The sequence below is a fragment of the Lemur catta genome, chromosome 3, assembly GCF_020740605.2.
Source record: "Lemur catta isolate mLemCat1 chromosome 3, mLemCat1.pri, whole genome shotgun sequence".
Lineage (NCBI taxonomy): Eukaryota > Metazoa > Chordata > Mammalia > Primates > Lemuridae > Lemur > Lemur catta.
The window spans coordinates 22,015,925-22,031,364 of record NC_059130.1 but is presented as its reverse complement, the minus strand read 5'-3'; positions in this window follow the sequence as shown (position 1 = coordinate 22,031,364).

The window sequence follows — 15,440 nt, the reverse complement described above, 5'->3', positions numbered from 1 at the left end:
GGAAATTGCCCTCCGTCTCTCCTCAATGCCATTTGCATTGAAAAAAAATTGTTGGTTGCAGGGTTTGTTATTCCCAAATTCCTTAGAACACTTCTGGAAGAGGAACAGACTTTAGGAATGGAAAACATTGTTTTAAAAGGATTTAACATACTCTGCTTCTCAGCATTACCCCCAAAGGTAGTAGGACTGGAAGTTGAACGTCAAGGCTGTCCCTCCCCCACTTCCACAACTGGACAGGAAGAAAAGTGTGAATTCCTAGGGCACCAGCAGACTCTGTTACCACCTCTGGCAAAGACCCAAAGTGTGTATGTACCCTCGAGTCTGAGCCCCATCACTCCGAGAGTTCACAGTCACACACATCTGCCATGAAGCCAAACTGGAGTTTGTTGGTTGAATTTGTACTCAGATACACACACATGCCTACACCTATTTACAAAGAAGAGCCTAGCAAAATGCCCTGTTTGTGGTAGATATTCAATGGTTATTGAGTGAATGAATGAACTTATGTGCATATCTATTCTGTTCAAGGTAAGTTTTTTTTAAAACTAAATAAGTTTATATATGCACATATAATAAATATGTGACAAAGAATTGTGTACCTAGACTATAGGAGGATTTTTGTATCTGTTCCCTTTTGTCTTCCAGTTCTCTTAAGCAGCCCCTCCCCCACAGCCCTGCCAGGGGCTCAGGTCTTTGCAACCAATTGGTAAACTTATCCGACCCCCACCAAAGCCTGTCAGTCAGCCAGTAAAAGCAAATGCATTGCTTTGGTTACGTCCTTCCTTTCCTCACAGATCACATTCATGTTTCTAAAAAGGTTCTTTGGCTGATTTCATCCTGCACACCCTTACATTCCTTTACACTCTCTCTAGGAGGTATACTGATTTGGTTTCAGAGGCCTGTAGACAGACAGGTCATCCTTGTTAGCCCACTCCAGCCTCAGTCAGCATTTTCACAGAGTGGTTGAAGTTCTCGGGAAAGCTTTAGGGTCTTAATTTGGGAGAGGATGGCCAGTTCCAGGAAGGACGGAAGCCATTGTTGCCCATGCTAATTGAGACTAGTCTCATACTCTGTGTTTTAGAAAAGCATGTATGTAATCACAATTGTGTGTGACTTCAGAAATTACAAACCTGTCACCTCAGAAAAGGGAGTCGTGCCAGAACTTTAGAGCTTAGTAGATCTCACTCTTGGCATCTAGTGGATCCCAAGTCCTCATCCCTCTGATGCAATTGGGGGATTCCCTTCTATACCCCAGCCAGGTCTGCTGCCACCTACAGGATGCTGATACCCTTTTCTTCCCACCTTCCCAGACCCTTTCTGAGGGATAGCAGGCAGGAAGAAGCTGCCAACTAGTGTCCCTCCCACTCCCAACCCCTGTAACTGCATGGGAGGGAAGGAACTAATTTCTGCTCTCTCAGGGCAGAATCAGTCTTCTGCAGCCTGAAGACCTGGGAGAACAGGCTAAAGACTCTTCCCTTTCCTCTTTGCCTCTGCCCTCCCTTTCCTTATCTGCCATCTTGCCTCTCATATTTCCCCTTACATTTGGGAGTACCAGAGGTCCATGAAGGAAGTCATCTCTAAATTAGGTTTTATCCCCAGAGCAGCTGCCTGCTTAATCAGGAGGTTGACAGGGGACAGAGAAAGAGTATTTTTAAAGTTTCTCCTAAAGCCCAAACTTCCAGAGAAACAGTGGCAGCTGTTGGGGCAACGTGGGATGTTTCAGACCCCATCCCCAGCCCCTCAGAAAGGACAACATCCCTTCTTTAAATGAGATGGAACAATGGTCCGGACTTAGTAGAGGGGAGGAGAGGTGTGGCAGTGGAGGGGAGTCTAACTTGTTTCTAACTCTGCTACAAAAATATCAAACTGTGATTGCCTCTGGAGCAGCTCTGTGGTGAGTACCTTCTCTCACCCCCAATACACTCCCGGTTAGCCCCGAGGAAGCTGTATATGAGGGTCCACACAGGAAACAGGCTAGACCCAGAGCACAGTTCTCCCAGTGAGACCTCTGATTTGGAGCAGTAAACCTATGAGCCTCAGTTTCCTCACCTATCTGCCCTGCCCACATCGGAGGCTCAGGCCCAGAGGGGCTTTACAATTTGCTAGCGCTTTACTGTTTATAAAGAATGAGAGTGGTGACAACCCAAAGGCGTCTAATGCAGGGACCTCCACAGCCTGCAGCCTGCTGCCTTCTTGATGTTCTCCGGGGGCTACTTTCTGACTCGCCTTTTAAAAAACGAAACCAACCCCCAAATCAACAGTGTTGAATCAGCTGCTCACTCTACCTGGCCCGCCCCAATGTGATCTACAGCCACGATCGCTAACGGTCACCTGGGGACAAATTAAAGAATTGAAAATGCTGAGCTTGAGAAGTAGAATTCCTTACACTATTTGGGGTCGTTAATCACCCAGCAGAAACAGCAAGCAGGAAAAGTAGCTGGAGGAATGGAAAGCGTGTAGGTCTGTGCACTGGTGTTAGCCTGGCTCAGGTGGTGAGATTCAAATGTAGATGTGCACAAGTGTGAGACGTCCTCCGAATGGGTGCCCAGGCGCACAGCTGACAGGTCCCAAGAACCATTAGGCTGCCCCATTACTCCAATTTTACGAATGAGGGATGTGGTCTAGGTAATCAAGAGAAGCAAGTTTAGCTCCACCTCAGACCCCCAGTGAGTCAGGTCCACACCCACAGGCGACTGTTTCCTGAGAGTAGGCGGCCGGTTTCTCACCCAAGATGGGGAGAAAAATAAAAGAGAGTCCCTGATCCTCTCGGGAATCCACTGGCAAGGCGCTGCCGGAAGTTGCGTATCAGGAAAAGTGGGGATGTGTGAGATTTGCAAAGATAGGAAGGCAAATCTCTCTGCCCCCCCCTCGCCCCCCCTTCTCTGATTTCAGGAAGGCGGAAGTTTCACTACAGACCACCCTGTTGGGTAGGGGATTATGAAAAATTCAACCTCCTTAAAATGTCAGGAAACCTGGCACTTTGGGTAGGTCGCCTGGCAAGGGTCTTCCAAGTCAGATGCGCTGGCTGCAGGAGTCCGCTGCTGCCTCACTCAGGCCCCTTGCCCATTCGGAACACAAGAGTCCAGGCCTGAACCCGGGTCCTCGCGGGGAGGGCGGGGGGTCTGGACGTCAAGTGCTCTGCTTCCTGACCGCGGCGCTGGGAGGCACTAAGTCGCTGCGATCTTCCCTCCTCGAGGTGCCCTGACGGTGGAGTGTTTCTGGTCACACTTCCCGGCAGGTAGGCGGGCTCCAGGGCACAGGGGTGCACCAAAGCCTGCCCTGGCCCACTCTTCTCAGCCCTATAGTTGTAGGGACAATTTGTTTAGTGAAGCTCCTCAGACAATGGAAAGTTCCAAAGTTTCCTGGACGTGGTGTTCAGGAGGCGGGGCTGGGACTCGCTGACGGCAGTTTCCCTGGCCCTGTTCCCCTCTCCCCTGCCCCTTCAGCCACCCGGCAGCAGCAGGAGGCGGCCTGCCTTCTCCTGCCCCTCGGCCGGATGACCCACAGCTGACACACCGGCCACCTCTGCACCTGCCTGGCTGAGGTGAGATGCCCGGCGCACCCACGGTGAGGGCAGCGCGCACAGCCCGCGCGGAGCTGCTGGGGCTGCCCCAGGGTCGATGACCTCGAATGACGAATGACGGGCGGGAGAAGGGAGTGTAAGGAGGGCAGAATCACCCATGGAGGAGTGGGAAGAACAAGAAGTTTTAGGTGACCCGGGTAAAGATTCTAGCTTTGCGGCTCAGGAACCTGGGACAGTCAACGAAGTTGTAGGGACTGTGGTTTCCTTATCTAGATATGGGAATAATAACACCCTGTTGTCCGCCCCCTGCCAAGGGGGTGACAGCTCTCTGGTTGGAGCTGCAGTCTGGTGGGCGGCTGTGGAAACGCTGAACCCAGGGCAGGAAAGAGCGAGCGCTCTCTCAGCTGTTAATCCATCTTGCTTTAGTAGAAAAATCTGAAATTTGAAACAGAAGTGGCCACGCAGGGACAATTCAGATCAAGTGCAATCGGGCTGACATTGCGCACTTGGTCTTTCCAGGAAAGACCGCCGCGCTTTGGGAGAAGCCGAGTCCTACGGCTTGTCCCTGGGTCCCGCCCAAAGGGAAGAGGGAGCTCGGTGGAGACGTGGCGGGCCCCCTGCGCGCCTTGGTCGGGAGGCAGGTTCCCCGGAATACCAGAGAAAGAACCCTCACATCCGCCGCTTGGCTCCAAAATAATCTCCTGGCGAAAGCCAGGAGGCGGCCAGCCCCTCCAGGGTACTCAGCGCACCCTCAATTCGGCTTCTTCCGCCGCAAATCTCCCAAGCCCTGCGAACTCGCTGCGCATCTCTCGCGGCTTCGGAGCCCTCCACGGCCGGCTCCTTCCTACTCGCTCTTCGCTTAAGGAAAGCGCATGGAAAACATCTACCAGGCCTGCGTGATGGTCCAGTTGGCTAGGTCACATAGAGACAAGCCCACGATCAAGAAGAGCCCCGCTAACCTCTGCTTGGAAAACCTGGAATTGACCCGGTTCCCCCGAATAATCCGAATCCTAACTTAGTTCTCCCCAGTCCTTCCGGCGGAACAGCCAGCCTGAGCCCAGGGATAACTGATAAGAAGCCTCCAGCAGCTACATGAGTAGGGACACGGCGACTTTGTGGCTTCTCTGGGGTTTATTCTGGTATTTGGTGACTTGATAGTCCGGGATCAAGCCCCCCCCGCCCCCATTCTGTCCCTCTACACGCCCCCACCTCTCTGCGCCCTTGGCGAGTCAGACAGGGCTCGAGTCCGAGGCCGGTGGGGGTGCACGGAGTTGGCCAAGGCTAGGTTTCTCCACGCTCACAGAAGGTACACCCTTCCCCACTGCGCACCCTGTGAAGTTGGGGAGGAAGAGAATTGAAAATACAATGGCCAAAATTCACTGTTGAGAACGCTTTGAAGTTGGGCAACTATGGCTGGGCTACTCTCCCCCTCTCTCTCATCTCCCCACTCCTCCAGATGCACCAGAAATCGGCACTTTGATCTTACAAAGCAGCAATTTATATTTAATTTTTTTTCCTGCAAAGAGATAATTGGACCGAGGAGAAGATGAAGTAACTCCGCGGGCACAGGGCTGAGAAGTCGCTTTCTAGGCCGGGCCGGAGCCCAGCCGGGGCACCAGGCACATCTGTTCGCCGGGGTCTGCAGCAATTTCTCTTCGCCAGAGTTTTGTTTTTTGTTTTTTGTTTCTTCTTCTTCTTTCTTATTTCTTCTTCTTCCCCTTCCCCCTGCTGACCAGTTGGCGTGATTCACCCCAGGCAGGAAGCTAGGCTTTATTTGTCTTTGACCAAGAGATGCTGGGAGGCAAGGTGTAGGGAGCCGGATCCAAGAGGAAAAGCTAAGGCTGAGGCTTCAGTTTGGAGAAGTGAATTGGGAGCAAGGGGAGAAGGAATTCAGAGAGAAAAATACCTCCTGCCTTACAGAGAACTCAAAGCCCTCCACCCTCTTTCCCAACGGTGAAGGGGTGGGACGGCTGCGGCTTGGTGGGTGGAGGGCCAATATCAGCCAGTTATCTGTCTTCCTGGGGATTTACTCAAAGAAGTCCGACATGCAAGCCTCCCCAGCACTTCAACTAATAATAACCTCAAATTGGATTAAGATTCAGGAAAATATTAAACTATGGGAAAGCACCAAACACCTCTGGCTTCCCACCAACTCCCCCCACCCTCACATCCAGCCCAAGGTCAGTCCCTCCCTCCTCTGCCTAGGCCAGCTTGGCCAAACTTCCCTGCTCTAGGGCCCGCTTCCCTGTCTCCCGCTCCCTAGTGCCTCGGCCCCTTAGCCCTTTCTCCCCATAATTGTACTCTTTCTGTAACTAGGATCTTTCTTTCCTCTCTTGCTGCTTGGGGGACTCTGTATGCAACACATCAGTGGGTGAGGAAGGGGTGTGGAGGATCCGCCCCTACCTGCCCTTGAATCTGCACACTGGCCCCTGCCGGCCACCTGGGTCTTCTCTGGAGGCTGCTTTGTGCTGAGAACTCTTAGCGGAGGGCTTCAAACCCCAGGCAGGAGGCCACCCTGGTTCTGCTGCACAGGACTTAATGGGCTTACACAGAAGACATTCCAGGACCCCTAGTCCTCTGCCCTTACCCCAAATCCTGATAGTGCAGAGCTGCTTAGGAAAAATGGGGTGAGGGGCACCAATCTTTGCCCGAGGCCAGGGGACTCAGTAATTCCGAGGCAGTCCTGGCTTCTTTCCTTCTATTTTTCTTTCCCTTTGTTTCTTTCTTCTCTCATGTTTCCCTGGCTTTTACAGTCTTGAACCTCACTCAGACCTAAAAGGCCACAAGCCATGCTCCCCAGGCTCCAAGGAGGCTGCTAGGTGACCTGCCCACCTGCATCTAGATAGAGCCTGCAGGGGGTGCTATGGGAAATTGGGAACAAAACAGGAGCTGCCCTTGGGGTGTTAGTGCCGTCAAGGTCTCCTGGGGTCCCCAGGCCCAGGTGAGGGACTCCATTGGTCCTCCCTGCGCATGCCTTTCATCTCTTTTGCCCATCTAACACTGCCACTCACTCACCTCCCTCCCCAGAGTCTTCCCCACGAGACGCATGCTAGCTGGACTTCCAGTTACACGTAAAAATTTAGAAAAAATGGAAAAATAACACGCGGAAGTCCCAGGTTGGTCGAAGAGCTGGCGGAGTCAGCTGGTTGGGTAAAAAAATGCACCTGTAGGCCAGGGGGAAGCTCCCTGGTGGGCGGATACCTGCGCGGTTACTAGTGAGGACAGGAGGGAGATCAGGGGGATTGAGGGGCAGCAAGGAGCTTATGCCTGGGGCAAAACCCACACCGAGGACACCCGTGCAACACCGGGTTACCTCCCAGGAGTTTTGATGCAGCGTTTTCGTAAAGCAAGTCGGCCAGCGAGATTGGATTTGCCATCAATTGGAGAGAAAAAGTAACCCAAGAAGAGAGGCCGCCAACATTCCACTGAGAAACCCAGAATAAGGAAAAAGGGAAAATAAAGGGAGGAAGTCTTCTTGACTTTCACCCTCTTCCCTCTCCTTCTGGATCCCACAAGAGGCAGCCCACTGGGGCCTGGACCCGGACCGGGGTTGGAGGTCCCAGAGACTGGCTTCGTTTTCCCCACAGCTTCCTTCTTTCGCGCCCCCAGGCTCGGACTCCCCAGGCCAGCCTTTACTGGGGGTCGGGCCGGAGCCGGGGGAGAGCTAGGTCTGCGGCCTCTGCCAGGGGAGGAGGCAGCAGCCACCCGGGCGCCGAAACAAGACCAAACTCAGTCCCCCAACTGGAGCCGCCTTAGAGCCAGGAGACCACGCGGGACTTTTCCGCACCGCTGCAGACGCGCGCCCTTGAGGGCTGGGGACTCCGACGGCGAATCTGTATCTCTTACCCGGTCGCATTTCCCGGAGCTTGTGTGTGCCTTCACCGGAGCCCTCCTTAGGCTCCCTTGTCAGGCCAGATTAAGCCAGCTTTCTCTTCCTAGTGGAGGTTTTTCTTCGGAAGTCCCGAGTTCTTTCTGCCCCTTCCGTTTGGCCCTGGGGACCTGGGGTTTTTCTCTCCCTGTCTACTCTCCCGCGACGGATCTGATTTCTGAGGCCGTAGTTATTCTGAGAAATAAACCAATAAGTGCTTGGAGCATTAAGACCCATTCTTTATTTGCAACTCAAGGACCCCCGTGTGAAACTCCATGAGTGTGTGTACGTGTGTTGGGGGAGACCCAGGAGGGGGACTCGGTTTGAAAACACTGCGGGTCCGTCACAGGCAGCAGCTTCCTGCCATCCGTGACTGAGTCACGGAGATGGCAGCCCCGCGGGGATAACACGGCCGGTCCTCAAGCAAGCCAGTCTGAAGGCAGAGAAGGTTTGCTCCGCACTGGCTACAGGCCACCACCGCGCGGACAGATTCCACTCAGGATGCACAGGTGCTTCGAGCTGAGCTGGAGGCTCGGAAGACTCCCTGTTGCCTCCGACTCTCTCGCTTGCCATCCTACAAGTGTGTGGGGGGTCCGCAGCCCGGAGAGTATTGGTGGGTGGGGCTGGAGGTCTGGAAGCCTTCAGGGAATAGGTGGCTTTGGGACTGAGCCAATAAAGGGTCAGAGCCTTGGAAAGCGACGCTTCTCAGGTGAAGCAACCCAGGCCGGCTGGGTCTCGGCCCCACGAGGGCAGGCCGCGTTCCGGCCTGAGGTGGACAACGGGATCCTAGTTGGCTGAGCCCAGCCAGGAGGTGACGGCCTGGAGCTTCCCTTCCGGGATCAATCCCTGTGGCTCTGCCCTGACATCTGTTCTGCTGGGCACTTGTCTAAGCCACGCCTTGAGTAAAGTCAGGATGAGAACCCCTGCCCCATTATCCCCTTGCTTGCAAGGATCCTGGGCACAAGCTGGGAACACCTCCCTCCCGTGTGGATTTTAGATCTGGGCAGGCATCTTTAAACTTGTATAAGACAATTTCATGAGTGCCCCCATCTTTACCCCAGTCACTTGCAGCAGAGAGAACCCAAATGTGCAAAGTTGCAGGGAGAGAGGCTGGGGGTATATGAGCTAAGAATTCTGGCTTTACAGCCAGACTACCTGCCCTAAAGACTGTGAGACCTTTGCCAAGTTGCATAACTCCTCCACACTTCGGTTTTCTCATGTGTAAAATGGGGCAAGTAATACTAATTCTTGGCTCATGGAACTTGAAGTGGGTGGAGTGAGTTAGTCTCTGTAAAGCATTCAGCACAGGGCCAGACACAGGGTAAAAAGCTCAGTAAATATTAACTCTTCATGATTAGAGCAGACCAGAAAGAGAGGAGACACAGAATGAGACCTGGTGGCAAGAGAGAAAGGGTGTGAAAATAAACACTTATCTTTTCTCTCTCTGCTTTTCCTGGAAGGAAAGGCCTCTGGATAGCATTGCCTTCTGCTGTTTTCTGAGCTGGGTCAAAGTTCTCATTTTCAGTGGTGAAGGTGGCCAAGGACAGCAATATTGGTGTTGGTGCAGTTCCCACCTGTGTAGTGCCATTGGCCCTTGCCCTCAGAGCCCTCAAACTTTGTTGTAGTCCCCTAATACTGGAGACACCGTTGATAATTAGGAGAACATTGATTCACAGGTTGTTCCCTTCTGGAAACGCCTTCATTTTTCTGGATTTGTTGGTGTCCTATGAAGTCCTTGGAAGGTATGTGAATTAAGTATTTTTCTTGGTTAGAGACAGACAACTTTCTTCACCCCTGGCTTTCTGGGATACTTGGCTGGGGGCCAGAGTGCAATGCCCCTTGCAGCTGATGGGGAAGAGGGACTGCCCCACCCCCAACTCTTCCCCAGCAGCAGGCCAAGGGACTCTGGCAATGTCTGCCTCTCCACAGACACCCATATGTGTGTCTCTGGTATGAAAGAACATTTAGGTTCTAAAATATCATTTTAAAATTATATACATGAATCTGTATCTATCCATCTACCTCAACTACTTCAAGGGCTCATTTGTCCAGGAGCAGCTGTGCTCCTGGTGTTGGTGATCTCTTTACTCTGGCTAGTTTTGGTGTCACCAGGTACTCTAAGCCCAGGAGTTCTGGATTCCTTCCCACACCCTTTGATTTGGTTTTGGGTTGAAGAGATAGCCAATGAAATATGGGCCCAAACCCTAGAAAAATCTTCTGAGACCTAGCTCATACTCCCGCCTGAGTCTATGAGTCCAGACAAGTACAAGTCTGGCTACCCCAACTACTCTGACCTTGGCAGGCTGCAGGATCTAATTCCCCAGCCCCACCTTGAGCTGCATAATCGGTCCAGTGTGGAGATTTGTTTTCTACTGTCCTTCAATAATGGACAGTTCATTTTCTACTGTTGTTGAGGAGAGATTGACCATAAGGAGGCTGTAAAAATCCACATGTGGGTTTTTGTAGGTGATGGCTCAGGGCTGGGTAGGCTCCTGCAGTTCCACTGAGACCACTTTGTTCCTAGGTGGCCATTTTATTAGTGACAAATGAAATCCAACCACTTCTGGTAAAAAAAAAAATCATCATATCAAGGCCCTAATGACTCAGATTGGTTGTCTTTACTGCTAGTCCTCTTGCCCCAACAGATTTCAGTGCTAGGTGCCCCTCTGCCTTGCCTCACCTTCTGCCTGCCCCAGCTTCTCCCACCCTGCAGGAACTGGGATATCGTCTTTATGTCCCTGAGTTAGACATAGGGTTGTCACTGAGTTAGACTTCAGGGCTTGATGCAGTCTCTCCCCCATAAGCTTTAGATAATTCTTTCTCTGAGTGGAAAAACCAAAGGGATAACTCTTTGCTTAGCCAAGCACCTGCAAACCCAGCAGGAAAGCGCGGATGGGATCACATATAGGGGTGAACTTGGAAATGCTAAGGTCTTGAGTCCAGAAAGAACCCGAAAGAATTCTCTGGCTCCTGTGATTTTACTTTCTGGCCCAAAGCCCACTGGCTGAAGGGCGGAAGGGACTGCGCGTGATAAAAAGCAAAACAAGACAAAGCCCTGCTGCTCCTACTTGGCCCTTCCCTTTCTCTGCCGGTCCCTGCTGGGGATCCTGGGGCTTTGGAAAAAGCTCTGATGTCCCACAGGCACTGGATGGCTCTCCCAAAGGGCAAGGCTTGGAGGCTAGTGCTCCTCATTCTTCCCTTCCTTTATTGCCTCGGAGACCTTGACCACGCAGGTACCTCCGTGCAGATAAAGGGGAGGAGGTTACAGGACAGCCACATGGATTAAACTTCAAGAAGCCAAGGGAGAGCCCAAGGAAGCTTTGGATTGGGGCCAAGAGATACAGCAGGCAGAATGTGTGTGGATTTCTGCCGACTTTGGGGGCAACTGAGTGTGTGGCCAAGATGTTTCCCCATATACCTGTGTGTGATGCTATGTACCCAACTCTGTGTTGATTCTAGAAAGGTACATGGGTACACCCGAGTGGGTGTACAAAGTGTACACATGCATGGGTTTGTTGGTGGACAGATATATGGCTTTGTGTAGTCACAGGAGACATGCATGTATACACTTACAAGTTTCTTATACGAGTATATGGCAGTCGCTGGTGTACCGGTATTTATTTCGGGGTGCGCACTGGTGACCTCAAAACTTGCTGACTTTGGATTCAGTTCTGTGGGGCTGCCAAGCAACCCTGAGGTCCTGAGAGTGCGGAATATTACCTTCCAGCCCTCCCAGGCAAAGCAAAGGAGAGGGCCTCCCAGGAAGCCTCTTCGCCTTGCACCCCAGTCCCGCGGTTCTGTTGCGCCGTGGTATCCAGGGGCAGGCTCCTCCCTCGCGCTCAGTGGGCTCAGCTCAGGCTCAACGTTTCGCATCCTGCGAAGGCTGGCAGGGCCGGAGCCGGCGCCTGGAGCGGCGGGTGCACGCTGCAGACGAAGGTCAGGCTGCGGCGCTGCGCGAAAGGCCGGGGGAAAGAGGAGCTCGGCCTGGGGGAGCAGGATTTCCTTGCCTCTTGGGCGCGGCCGCTCGGGGCTTGGACACACAAGGCTCTCTTTGTGGAGGGGCCCTGCTCCTGCGCAGACCGAAGTCAGCGAACAATAGCGCAATGTTGCCGCCCGCCGGGCCGGGCTCTGTCGGCCACACCGCGGCGGCCGAAGGCGAGGAAACCGGGTGGCGCTTTTTTATAGTCACAAATATAAAATCGGGACTTTCCCCCCTTTTGCTCGCCTCTTGCCCCAATGCCGATAGAAAGCAGATAAATTTATGAAGGGCAAGCTAAGAGAATAATTACAGGGTGAAGGCCGTTAAATTTTATTTCCAGTCCCAAAGGCAAAACCTGCGATTTTATTGCAAACATCTGGAAAGACCAAGAGATGGGCACGCTGCTGGTTTAAAATAAAAATAAAAGATTTTATTTCGCGAAAACAAAAAAACATCATTAAAGACATTTCGCCCCCACGGACTTTATTTTTTAAAAAGTGTGAGGGGGTGGTTGAATAGTCAACGACGTATGAAGGTCCCACAGCTCTCGGCGACCTGAACGAACCTGGGCGACTGGAAATGCTGTCGATAAGAGTGGGCCCGCGCCTTCTCCGCGGAATTGGCATTGGGCAGGAGTTTCTAGAAATCGACTCCCTCTCACCATGCCCAAGGGCTGCAGACCAGTGATGCCCCCCTCCATTTCATGCTCTTTTGTTGCTTTGGAGAGCCAATTTGGGAAAAGAAGTGAAAAGTGGAAACGTTGGCCTCACCTTACTGAAAGATTCGATCACAACAATAATAAGACCTCAGGTCTGTCCAGCCCCCAACTGATATCTTGCCTGCTTTTCTTAGTTGTAAAGTATTTGGAAACCTTTCATTCTAAGGAGAGGGAAACTGAGGCACAGGCCCTTAATCAATCAATCGTCTTGCCTACGGTCACACAGTTTGAGGCTGAACCAGACCTGGTCACTAGGCTCCACCTCGCCTTGGAATGCCGATGGTTTCTTCCTACCCCATAGACGCCTCATAATGTTTTATACCTACCTTGATGCCCGAATTCATTGTAATTCCCTTGTCTCTCACAGGGTGTCCTGCCCACATGTTTAGGAGCAGCCTCATATGTCCTGCTGGCCAACTATTTTTAATGTTGTTTTCAATTACTCAAAAGTCCAAAATCAAAGCTGCCTGTTGGGTCACCTTTGTGTTGAGGCATTAGCAGCGGTGGTATTTCAGGTGGTATTTGGTATGGGGTGACGGGAGGAAAAGATCTGGTGGGTGTGGTAGCTCCATTTCTGGGAATGCCTGTTTGTGTTTATGACTTTTCCCGATGCTGCAAAACTCTGTTTCTCCTTTGAAAAATCAAAATATTTCGACATGGTCAATTTTAGGTGAGCAGTTACTGTGCTGCCCTTCTCCTCCTAACTTTTCCTCCTGTCAAGGCTTGGCTTAGACTTCCACTTCCACTTCCCTGTAAGTCTCTGCAGGTGGTCACTGATACTCCAAGATTTCCTCTGACTTCCCAAGTACTCATCAACCTTTCCTCTTTGGGGTCCTGCAGGGGGAAGGTCAATCAGCTCCAGGACTAAAATGGACCCGAAATGAACCCATTTCAGGGTGAATCACCTGTAGGATCCACTCGGCACAAAATCGGAGACTGTAGCTGGGAAACTTGGGGAGTGCTTGGGAAATTAGTCTTATAAACTGGGAATCCCACTATTTTCCCTAAAGGTTAAAGGAAAGAGAGACTGGGGTAATGAGAAGAGATTTTTAAAAAACCTTTGATGTAATCAGGGGGAGGAAAATGCATACCACACTTCCAGATTCTTACATTTAATCCTACAACCCTCCCTTTTTCTTTCCCCCTCAACAGCTTATGATTATACACCTATGTCACACATGTTAAGCCATCCTACATAATCTTTCTCCAGACCTTTTCCCCCATCAGCATAGAGTCACACACCAAGGAGTGTATACCTGTAGGATAAAACTTACATTGAATGCTATAGAGTCACAGAAAATTTCACTGCCCCTCCCATTTACCTAGAGGAAACCCCTATTTTTGTGGCTGTTAAAAACCAGGCCTGCCTTCATTTGGGTCGATTGGTTTTAGTTGCCTAACCCACAGTTCTAGGACATATGTGTATGCGTATGTGGAATGGGGCATGGGAGCAACCTATGTGCAAGCTGAAGGGGGTTGTGTAGGAACTCCTCAGAGAGGAGTATATGTGTGCTGGGCTTATGCTTCGGAGTGGGGTGCATATGCATGCCGGTGAAGGCATTGCTCATTCTTCCGTGTATGTCTCTCAGACACTGACTATGGGCAGGTACAACGTTCAGGCCTCTGAACCTACATTTAGGTTTATGGATAACCGAAAAGTCCTCTTTTTTTTGTGAGTTTCATGGTCTCAGGGAGGATGTGTGGTCTATGGTGTATCCACTTCTCAATCCAAAGCAGGGCTGTGAGAGAGTGTGAAGGCAAGAGGCTGTCAGAGAGAGACAGGAGATACAGACCGATGGGGATGAAGAAAGCTGGGAAAATTTAGAGACCAGCCCCATCCTACCCCACACAGTCTGGTCGCAGCAGGGTTCAGCCACGGGCAGAGAAAAGCCAGTTGACACCAGAATTGGGAGCTGAGAGGGAGTCCTGAGCCACCTGGGAGGGAAACTTCGCTCTCCTGGCCTGTTTTCTTTCCAACTCCTTTGCTGAAGCTCAGTAGCAGTGAATTCGAGGTCACTTTCCCCGACGGCTTCTGGATGCAATGATGAGTGGTGGCTGAGGTGGGACACCCTGTGCCTCTCCACCCGGGCTCTCAAAGTCCGATGGCCAGAGCGGCAGGAGACGCTGAGGGGCTAAATGCTTCCAGCTCCCCAGAGTTCTTGTATATGGTCCCTGGGGACCTACAAGCCTGAGACACACAGGGTCCAGGAAGGCCCAAGAGGCCAGGCTTGGCTGAATCGCACGCATCCGGTGGTTTTCCCATGATTATTTTTGCATTTGCTACAAAGCTAGTTTCCTCTCTTCTAGATTGGAGCAAAATTTGAGGGGGATCCAAAAGTAGCCCTTTATGCTCTCCTTCAAAGAGGCCCAAGGCGCATTCACAACACTCAATTGTTATCTTCAGCACCAGAGAGCTTCCAACTACAATAGCAAGAACTAGATTTCCCTGGGCCCCACGGCGGTCAGGCAGGGAAAGCATCGATTCAGAGGCCCGGCAGACCGTCTCTTCTTGCCCCAGGTGAAAGAACGGGCGAGAGCTGGTTCTCAGGGCCTCCAACACGCCCTGAGCCTCCCTGACCTAAACTTGCGGTTCCGACCCTGCTCCGGGCCTGGCTGTCGGCGACTTCCCTGCTCCGCCTCTCAGTCTGTCGCCAGCCCCCAGGAGCTGGCTTTCTGGCTTCATTGCGCAGGCAGAGAACCGTCTCGATGAGGGCGTTCGGACGAGAAGATCAGGCTGTGTCTATCTAGGCCGCTGTCCGCGAAATCCGAGACGTTTTTCCAGCTTAGCAGGACCGACTTCGCGGGTCTGAGCTTGCCTCCGCGTAAGACTGCGCTCTGGGTCTCCTGCCGCCGGCGACCAGTGGCGTAACTTGGGAGGAGGTGTGGGAAATAAGAACGGCCTGGAGTGTTGGATTTTAAGTTCCTTAGAAATCCATGTTGAACGCACTGTCCTGAAATTTTTAAAAGGCGGGGGTTGGGAGTCGGGGGAGATCGGCGGGGCGGGAGAGCCAGGCTCCCGAGGTGAGGATTTGCAGGGAATTTTGAAAAAGCTCCTTCTTCTGGGTCAAAGTTCCTAGCTGCTCTCGCTTGGCACCCCTCCGTGGTTCTCCAGAAAAAGAGCCCGGGATAGGCGAAGTGCAGCCCAGCTTTCGCGCCGCAGGGCAAGGCGGTATTTGCTGCGTGCGGGGCCCAGCCGGAAGACGCCCGAGGAGCGCGCCCTCAACCAGGCGCTCCACGACCCTCCTGTGGCTCTCTAGGCGCCGGTGTCTCCTCCTCCACCAGGTAGAGCTGGAAGGAGAAAGCAGTCTTTAAATTTTCAGTTCCAAGACCCTGGATAGTAACAGGACTTTGT